Source organism: Epinephelus moara, chromosome 11 (assembly GCF_006386435.1).
Source record: "Epinephelus moara isolate mb chromosome 11, YSFRI_EMoa_1.0, whole genome shotgun sequence".
In the NCBI taxonomy this organism is placed as follows: domain Eukaryota; kingdom Metazoa; phylum Chordata; class Actinopteri; order Perciformes; family Serranidae; genus Epinephelus; species Epinephelus moara.
Genome location: NC_065516.1, coordinates 26777277 through 26786945, shown reverse-complemented (window position 1 = coordinate 26786945; position 9669 = coordinate 26777277).

The following is a 9669-nucleotide window of genomic DNA, read 5'->3' as shown; positions in this document are numbered from 1 at the left end:
AAAATCAGGTGTGATGGGGACATGTCCAGCCGTTTTTTTAATGGTTGACAAAAGTGAATGTTTTTTCAACAACAGCTCAAGACATGTCCAGCCATTGTTTTATGATTTATATTGACAAAATCAGCTATGATGTAATCATAGATCAGGACATGTCCAGCAGTTAAAAGCAGGTGTTTTTTAACGAGAGATCGGGACATGTCCAGCCATTGGTCTGTATTTGTAAAAGCAGGTATTTTTGAACAATAGATTGGGACATGCCTGTCCGTTTTTTGTATATTGCAAAAAGCGTATACTTTTTAAAATGCGTTTGGGACACGCCCAGCTGTTACTGTTTATTTATTTTTCTTTATTTAACCAGGAAGTCCCAAGTCCCTTTGACAAGAGAGACCTGGCCAAGGTAGCAGCCAATCAAAACACATGTAACACAAAAATCCACAATAAAACTACAACTATTCAAACATCGTGGCCTCTCAAGAAAATTTTTCTAATATTTTCTAATTTTAGATATTTTTGATATTGTTCCATGTCCGAGGTGCAGAGTAGGAAAATGCAGTTTTCCCCAGATCTATTAAAACCTGTGGTACATTGACAAAAGCATGTATTTTAAGCCAAAACATGATATTTTCCAATAGTAAGCAAGTTTTTTTGCCTAGACATAATCACCATTTAACCACAGCAGTGTCACAACATAATTTTAAAAACTGAAAATGTTAAGTTTCACCATATCCACCACATATGAAACACACAAATGTCATTATGGGGATTGGGTTGGTTTTCCACTTCCTGCCATCGTATTCAAAACAAGATTCAACCAGCAAACACAAGGAAAGTTTATTGTTTAATTCATTTAAAAATCAGCTGCTGTTTGTCTGGAATAAATGTGAACAGATGAAGAACAATAAATCTGAAGTGAATGTCATTGTGTCAAATCATCGCCCACAATGAGAAAGGACAAAGTAATCACCATTTCTAACCAAAGATGTCGTCAACTACTACATACTGTATTTCTCTAACTGTGTTTAAGGAAACTGCATACGTGTGTGTTTCTGATTTTGGAAATGTGATCCGTGGAAGGGTTGAGATACTGGCTTTGGCCTTCATCTGAGGCCTGAGGCTTGATCCTCCTCTTCCTCAACACTTGCACTGGGACTAACGCTGGGGCAAAGGGGCTCGGGGCAGAGCCAAGCCCGAGCCTGACCCACTTTTCGGGGGGTTCCTGATAGCAGACGGCTGGGAGTCTCAGGGTAGCCCTCCATCAACACCAGCTCCTGTAATCTGGCCTAGCATGTGCCAATCAAGCCGAACACGATGACAAGCTCGCGATGACACGGCCATCGTCCTCTCTCCTCTCTTTGCTGCCTGGACATCTCAAACGCAGGAAAACATCCCAGTGATTATGGCATTTCAGTGTCAACTGGCATGTTGAGTTTGGCCACAACGTTGAGATTGACAATGGAGAGACAACATGTTTGTGAGCTTTGCAAAGTTTATTGGGAAAGGTTGAGGTTTTTGGCACACAAGTGTTCAGTGGTATTAGATGAAACTTGTTTGTGGAAGCGAACCATCAGATCGCATTTACATCCATGAAGATTCCAAAAACCATGGAGCATGAGGTAAAAAATACACACTGATATAAAAATATACCCACTGTAACTTTAAATACACTTAAACGTCAATTTCAACTACATTTAAATATTGGCAGAAAATTCATTTCATATGAACAAAGCCTCTTGGAAAGTTCACACTTTTTTCCTCCATTTTGAAAATGGTCTTTTCCATTTTCCAGCTGTCAGGAGGGAATCCTTTTTCTGGACACTCACATGTAAGCATACTGGGAAAGAGGGAGAGAGTGAGAGATAGTGAGTATGAGAAACAGAGGGAGAGAGAGCAGCACATCTGACAATCCACTGGCATGAAAGTGAGCCCCTCAAGCTAACAAATTCAGAGGGAAAATTACAGTTTTGCGCGTTTGTGTCAATATGCATGTCAAAAGGTAATTGGGAAATTGTTCTGCAATGTCAAGTCCTGTTGGCAGTGTTTAGCCTGTGGTAAGATCAAAACCATTTCTTCACAGGCTTCCGAGAGGCCAGACCAAGCTCTCTAACTCTCTCAACCATACAAGAGTCTCCTTTAAGCTAATAATGTGGCTGTTTATTGTAAAGTATCATACATTATTATCAGCTGCTCGCAGGATCTGCTGGAAATGACAAAAACTGTGTTGTACTTCTGTGCTGCTGTGAACCATTTACACTTCCATGAGATCAATTAACAAATAACATTAAATGAAAAAATGGCTTTTCCTTCATAGAGTTTCATTTCATCTGATGTTGATTTGATAGAGACTAATACAGTATAGCCATCATGGAGAACTACACAACCATTACCCGTTGCATTGTGCCTCAGAATTTATAGCTACTGCTAATTTCCGGTGCTTGTTCTTAAAGTTTGAGTAGTAAATGGTCACTCAGATATTCGTTTTATGCCTGCTTGTGTTGACTTTGCAACAATAGAGATTCACACTTAGGTGCAATAAGTGTTTCTAGAGTTCTGTGTTATAAAGGACACTAGCTAAAGTCGCTCAACAATTCAGTAGACTGTTCGAAGCACGGCTAAAAACAAAACCAGTGTGAAAAGAGACTCAGTTAATGAAGTATAAATGATCAGAGTCACAATCATATGATTTTAAGTGAACTATTTTCTGTTGGTGATGACTGTTCTTGAGGTTTTTAACCTTAACCTTAGGCAAAGCCATTATTACCCAAATAACTGCTCCAAAATGTTACCAAACAGATGTCATGTCATTAACACAAGAAATGGGGATATTACGAAAAAGAAAATTCACATTGTACACCGTTGTACTACAGCAGCAGAAATGGCCTCGCACCTACAGTTGGATGTTATTTTTAGCATGTTATTCTATTCATTTCAATCTCTCAACTCTGATTTATAACAGGGTTTTTAAAAGATTTCCTCCAACACTGGATATGTGCACAAAGGTCACCGTGCCTTAAGGTGCTGTTACACTACTGAAAGAAAAGTTCCATTAGTTTTGGTTTCAACAGACTTCCCTTTAACAATAGTCTAAATGCTGTTTCGCAGGGTTTTCCACTTTGTTATGTGTGGAATTGTAGGCTAAACAATGATAAACCTTGTAATTCTTGACAGAGACTAGGCGGATATCGAGCAGACAGAAGAAATACAGCTCGGTAGCTAAATAAAATGTATTTTAGACAGCTTTTAAAATCTATTAAAGGCTCAGTAAAATCCCCCTTTTTCATTTTAAGGAGTTCAAGTCTAAACAGAGGGTATATTATTTTTATCTTTATCAGGGTCAGGCTAATGAGTTGGTCTCAGTCAGGCCTGGTTCAGTCACACTTCTGTATGTATATACAAATCATTGTTTCCTTGTCATATAAATAAGTTGAGAACAGCCTCCATGACCTTCTTGTAGCTCCAAAGGCTCTTGTGTGCTCTCAGGAGTGTTGGCTTGAAACTGGCTCATGATGACCTTTGTTACCTGCCACAGCCGCTGCCCCTCCATCTCTCACTGTCACTATTTAGTGTATAGGGTTCAAACAGCAATGACAATCAATAAAGTATAACTTATTTATTTCTTATTGTGTGATGATGAAAGGCTGGATAGTGCGGAGTATGTCTTCTCCACATGCATAGGCCCACACATCAACATCAGTCTTGGAGTTGCCAACAGTCCTTCAGAGTTAAATTCACTTTATTCTCCATTTAAAGTTTAGAGACATTTATTTTTTGGCACTCAGTGTCCACTTATATCAAAATAATTACCTTCAATACCGAAAAACCAGCAGCACTATAACATTTCCAAATAATACATAGTAGTATTTTTGGGAATTCGGCACCAGACATCTTTCGACTTTCCCTTTACATCTAAGAATAAATATTGTAGCCACTGCATAAGTGTTTCTTTCCTGCTGGATGAAGTTAAAACTGTCTAACCTGAAGGCAGAAGCGAACACATATGGACAGAATGGGCCCTATCACCTGGCATTGGAGTTTTAGGACCCTATCAACCTGGAAGCTTCAGGGAAAGAGACCCATAGTGTGTGTCCCATTTCTTTATGAATTTCTTCTTCTTCTTTTTTTAATTTTGGGAGACATATAGACATGTTTGTAGGAGCGAAGAATAAATCACATCTGTTCTTGTCCTCAGATTCTGAGAGCAGAAATTTGGATGTTAAGTTGCCCCCCTAAAATGTGTACTGGTTTGGAGCAGCTGAGTTTTTTGTTTATTTAAAAAAAAAATAAAGTCCAACAAAATGCGTAGGAGTCAAAAAAGTACGCAACCTTATGACTTTATTTTAAAAAAAAATGTGCCTCTTTGTGTAACAACCTCAGGTGAGTTTAAAGTGACCTTTATGCCCTTTGTGGTGTTTTGTTTTTACTCTCACAACTTTAGTCATGAAATATTATTCCTCCCTTTGTTTTGGTAGGTGTCTATATAAATATATTTATTTGTTTTGTTTTGGTTTGGGGTTTTTTTTGTATTGTGCCACAATGTGCGATTCCTGTATTTTGTTTTTTTCTATTTTGATCAGTATTTATTTTATAGCGTCTTATTGTGTATTTATCATTATTGTTGTTATTAGTATTAGTATTATAAGTTTTGTTTAGGGGCGTAAGGATAAAAAATAAATGTCCATGTGCAGCCACTCACAGAAAGACAGAGAGACAGAAAGAGAAAAAGAGAGGGATGGAGAAAGAGTGAGACAGAGGCGGGGGGTGTATACCAATCGTTAAAGGGCCAAGCCAGTGAGTTGATTAGGTTCGGGAGAGAGAGGAGCTGCTGCGGCTTTCTTTGCGCACAGACTGAGTATAAGTCCTTTATCATGGGGAGGCACCGGCGTGGCCCCGAGCTATTGCTGGCCTGAAGCAAAGTACCAGAGAGAAGAAAAAAAGAGAGAGAGAGAGGGAGGAGAAAAAAAGAAAGAGAGGGTGGGGGTCTATCATCAAACTTCATAATAACGCTTGGGGTTTGCCACAGCTGCGCAGTGACCCTTTTATTTTGCTGTGATGGAACAGATAGCTCACTATGAAATAGTGTGAAATTATCATGTCTATTAATTCAGTCAGACATCCACGGCTCTCCGCTGCTGCACCCCCACCCTCACCCACCACCCCCCAACTCTCTCCTTCTCTCTCTGTCTGTCTTATTCCCTTATTCCATTCCTTATCCGTGGAAATATGTGATTTCCTAGCAAATGCTCCATTTTACTAGAGTGATTTTTCCATCGTTGATTCAGAGGAAATAAGGCAAAGGATGACACGGGGTGTTAGAGCACCGGGTGTGTGTGTGTGTTCACAGCACAACACAGGCCCGTGTGCACTTTCGTCTACTTTGCACGTGCAGGAGAAAGTGTGTGCGTTTGTGAAATCATCACAAGGAAACAGGCATATTTGTTCCTTATCGAATCAGCTTTTATAATGAATCCAATCATTTAAAGACAGATAGCAAAACTCTGCACAGTGGGGCGAGCTGTTAGTCCACCTGAATGCCCCTACATTTATATTTGACATATATGTTTTAGATTTTTCCCAACATTTATTCATTTGAATTAAGTTAAGTTAAATTCAGAAAATCATATTATTATTATTGTTATTAATAGTAATATTTTTGTTGTTGTCGTGACTTGTAAAATTAGCAATAATAATAATAATAATTTGATATTATTATTATTATTATTATTATTATTATTATTGCTTACTAATAGAGTAAAGATTACTTTAAATTAGCCCTCAGCATTTTAGATTCCCAAACTGCCTCGAGCTTGAAGCAACATCTGTGCAGCTCTGCACATGATGTCACTTGTCACTTCATTTTTGTCTTTTTCCAGCAGCATATTACAGCCAAAGCAACTCATAATCAGCCATGTCAACTTTTTGCTTGGATGACCAAGTGGATTTCTTTCTCCCCCCTGACTTGAATAACACTTGGTGCTTGGAATCTGTGAGAAAAAATATGTAAAATGCGCTGACAAAAGTCTTGTAGTCATTGCTCATGCGCCCATTTTGCCAATAAAGCCTGCCAACGTGGTGCACTGTCAATATTAATGAAGATGGTGCTCCAAATGTGGTGACCTGACAGCAACAACAACGTTTAGAATAATAAAAAATAAAGAATAATTTTTAAAGGATGTGTCTGTGTGCTTATGAAGCGTGAGGGTCTGGTTTGATAAAAGGTCTGGGGTTTGATACAGAGAGAGAGGGAGACAGAGAGACTTGATTGAAATGGCGTGTGCCTGGCTGACGGGAGCCAGTGAGGGACAAAGCCCCTGCGAAGCCACGGCCACTCGAGCAATTATTCCTCCACGCTGCATTTGGATTAGTGCAATGGAAAGAAGCATATGTTTGGCCCGGGGCGACACTCCCCCCCTGGCTGACTGCAGAGGATGCAGGGAGAGACACAGGCAGAGAGAGAGAGAGAGAATGACTAAAACTAGAATATAAACTGCATTAACCAAGTGGGGAAACATTAACACAAATTTAATCCGCTCTTTTTCTCATATATTCGGGGAAACACAAGCCCATGAAATTGGCAGAGCTCGGAGGTTGATAGGTGACTGGAGGACAACAATGATTCCTGATAAGTGCTGCAAACATTGTTTATTGTTGAGGAAACCTTGAGTCAAATAGGCAAATAGACACCATTAAAAAATTCTATACGTGTGTGTGTGTGTGTGTGTGTGTGTGTGTGTGTGTGTGTGTGTGTTCTTCCTCTGCAGATGTCAACTAATCAAACGCCTCTCATTTTTGTGAATGAGCCATATTGCGGTGGGATTATTGAGCGCCTATCAGGAGTCCCTTTGTTTATTCAAAGTCACTTAATGTTTTCTAATCGATTACCTAATGTCTCGAGTAATCAAGGGTGAGCTGATGATTTGGTGGAGTCATTGACCTCTCTTGGCTTCTTGAGCCCTGGCTCGCAGAGTGGGCAAGGGGCCCATACAGGGGGGGGGGGCAGCCCCCAAAATGAGGCTGATGTCAGAGTTGAAGACAATTAGACATTTTGCGCTTCATTGCAAACTTTAAAGTCACATAATTCGATTGCACCAATGAGCGTATCAAATGTCATTTAGAGCAACCCCTGCGTCTTGTCCAAGCCACTTACTATTAAGCCGGCAGTTTGAAACGCGCATATCTGACACAGGAAGTTCTTCTGGACTGCACTTATTTGCAGAAATTGTATCGATACAAATGCCCATCTGCTCTCTATCATGTTAGACTTTGTCTCTGTGAGTATTTCTGGAGCATCAACATGCGTAGTCCATCAAAATCCTCTATCAAAACATCTCTGTTCCATCAATAAGAAGAAACTTTCCAGCACTGTGTGGACACTAATCCTTCGCAAAGACATTTTCCCCCCAAAGTACTGCGCAATGACTGATCATCTTTAAACAATCACTTCAATCTCCATCAGATCCCTCTGTTTAAATGTCAGGAGGACAGCTGGGCTTAAATCAAATTCCAATCACACCAATATAACATTTGTGGCAGTGCAGAGAACAAATCTGGGCCTTGAAGGCTGTTGCCCTATATCTTCCCCTGCATGCAGCTCCAAAGCATCGCCCTGCGAGCGTTACAGTGCAGACTGTTGTAGCGATGGTGCTACAGGGGTAATTAGGCCATGCAGACACTCCTTTTTCACCAAGCAGTGACCTCAGCGGCATCAACTAAATACTTTCTGACCACAAACGCGGCTGAGAGGATGGGACACATTTATTTGCGCATTTGGAGCGATGGGCGCAGCAGCAGTGACGTGCAGCTGTTTGGAGATGAAAAGTTGCGTTAAATGCCCGACAGACAGTGATCAATAGAAGGCGAGGAGCATGAAGAATAAATATAGTTGCAGTATTAGCACACAAGCATTAATCCAAGCTCTGAATTAATCATCCATACATGTTCCGTTTATTTAAATTTGGCGCTGCAGCTTTTGATTTAAAGTCAGAATAAAGTGCGCGCACAGAGGTGGTTCAAGTCTGTCTGTGTTTGTCCTTCATTACATCTCTGCCTCAAACTATAAATATCAACAGAGCGCCAGCTCACTGAACCTGCCTTCACCAGCGGAGAGATACTGTATGAAATGAGCAGATGTAAAGAAAAATCTTCACTCCATCCTTGAGCAAGACGCTCTAACCCCTGGTATATATTTTATTTCGCATATCCTCCAGAATATTTGATAACAACAGGCCTCACACTTATTAATTACTATACGGGAATCAGCTGTAATTGCTTTAGTTGAGACAAGCAGCAGTTATGGATTGAATTAGCCAAATTCAGCTGGGTATTGCTGACTGGCTCTTCAAATTTCAGACCTTGTTTTTTTTTTTTTTCTTCTTTGCAAATGAATTCGCTGTGAGGCATTATGAGAAACTAGCTCTACCTGTTTAAGATCAAATTAGGCTAACATTACAATTTTGTATTTAAAAGGTATGCAAATTATAGGCAAGTATCGGTGTAAACAAAAACGACAGACAATGGGACTTAGAGTTTCTTTAACACTCCAATTCCATTACACAGACAGGCACAATTACAGGCCCTGCGATCCTCCTCATCTCACACTAATAATGCGCACAAATATCCACCATTGTCACAGATACCACTATTTCTAATGCGTTCGTTTCACCCTCAAAAACCTGTTTTCATTCATCCAAGCAAACCCCGATAAATTTATTAAATAACATTAGCATTAATGACACACGTGAGGGGGCTTCCTTTCTGCGCTAATACCAGTGAATGCTGTTTTAATACGATTGTTTTCCCTTAAAGTGACTATTTATGCTATTCCCCCCCTCACATCCACCATAGCAGGAGCAGCCGGGTAGTCTCTCCCCTTTATGAGTGAGCTATTGTGCCTGAGGACAGGATCCCACACACAATCTGAAGACTGAGCCAACAAAAACAGGGCCTGACAGACAATGCCTCGCTTCACCTGCTCCAGCACTGTGCATCGCAATTATGCCAAGGACATGTACAGTTAGGCTTCATTCACCCTCCTGCAAAACAACTGCCTCAGAATTAAACCAGGGCCCCGAAAATCATGCAGATAATAAATATGGCTGCTGAGGAGATTGGAGAGAGAGAAAGAGGAGGAGGAAGGAGGAAGGAGGAGAAAGGAGAAAGGAGAAAGGAGGAGGAAGGGGGAGTCGCCCAGTTGTTGCAATATTTTAAACTGCATGGTTACCAGACAGTGAAATAGGGAAAGCAAGAAACAATACCAAGATGCATATATCACCAGACTGATTCATGCTCCAGACGAGATAGATTCCGGAGCTATAGGTGCCACGCCATCAATATACAATCAAACTCAAATGTTATGCAACGGCCTGCACTCTGCAGCTCTGCACGCAAAATAAAGCAAAGGCCAGCATCAGATTTGCTATTACAGCCTGCGTGATAGCCACATTTATAGACCCACTCAACCAAACACAACGACATGAGACAAAAAAAAAATACCAGTCAGAGAAGGAGATTCGTTATGAAAGTATACCACGAGATATAGATTAAAAAAATCCAGCATACTGAGCGCTGATTGTTCATTGATTACACTGAGAGGCAAACAACACAACAAATATTTGATGCATGTCTTTGAATAAGGCTCCAGCACAGAATAAACGGGGGATGGGGGGGGGGGGGGGG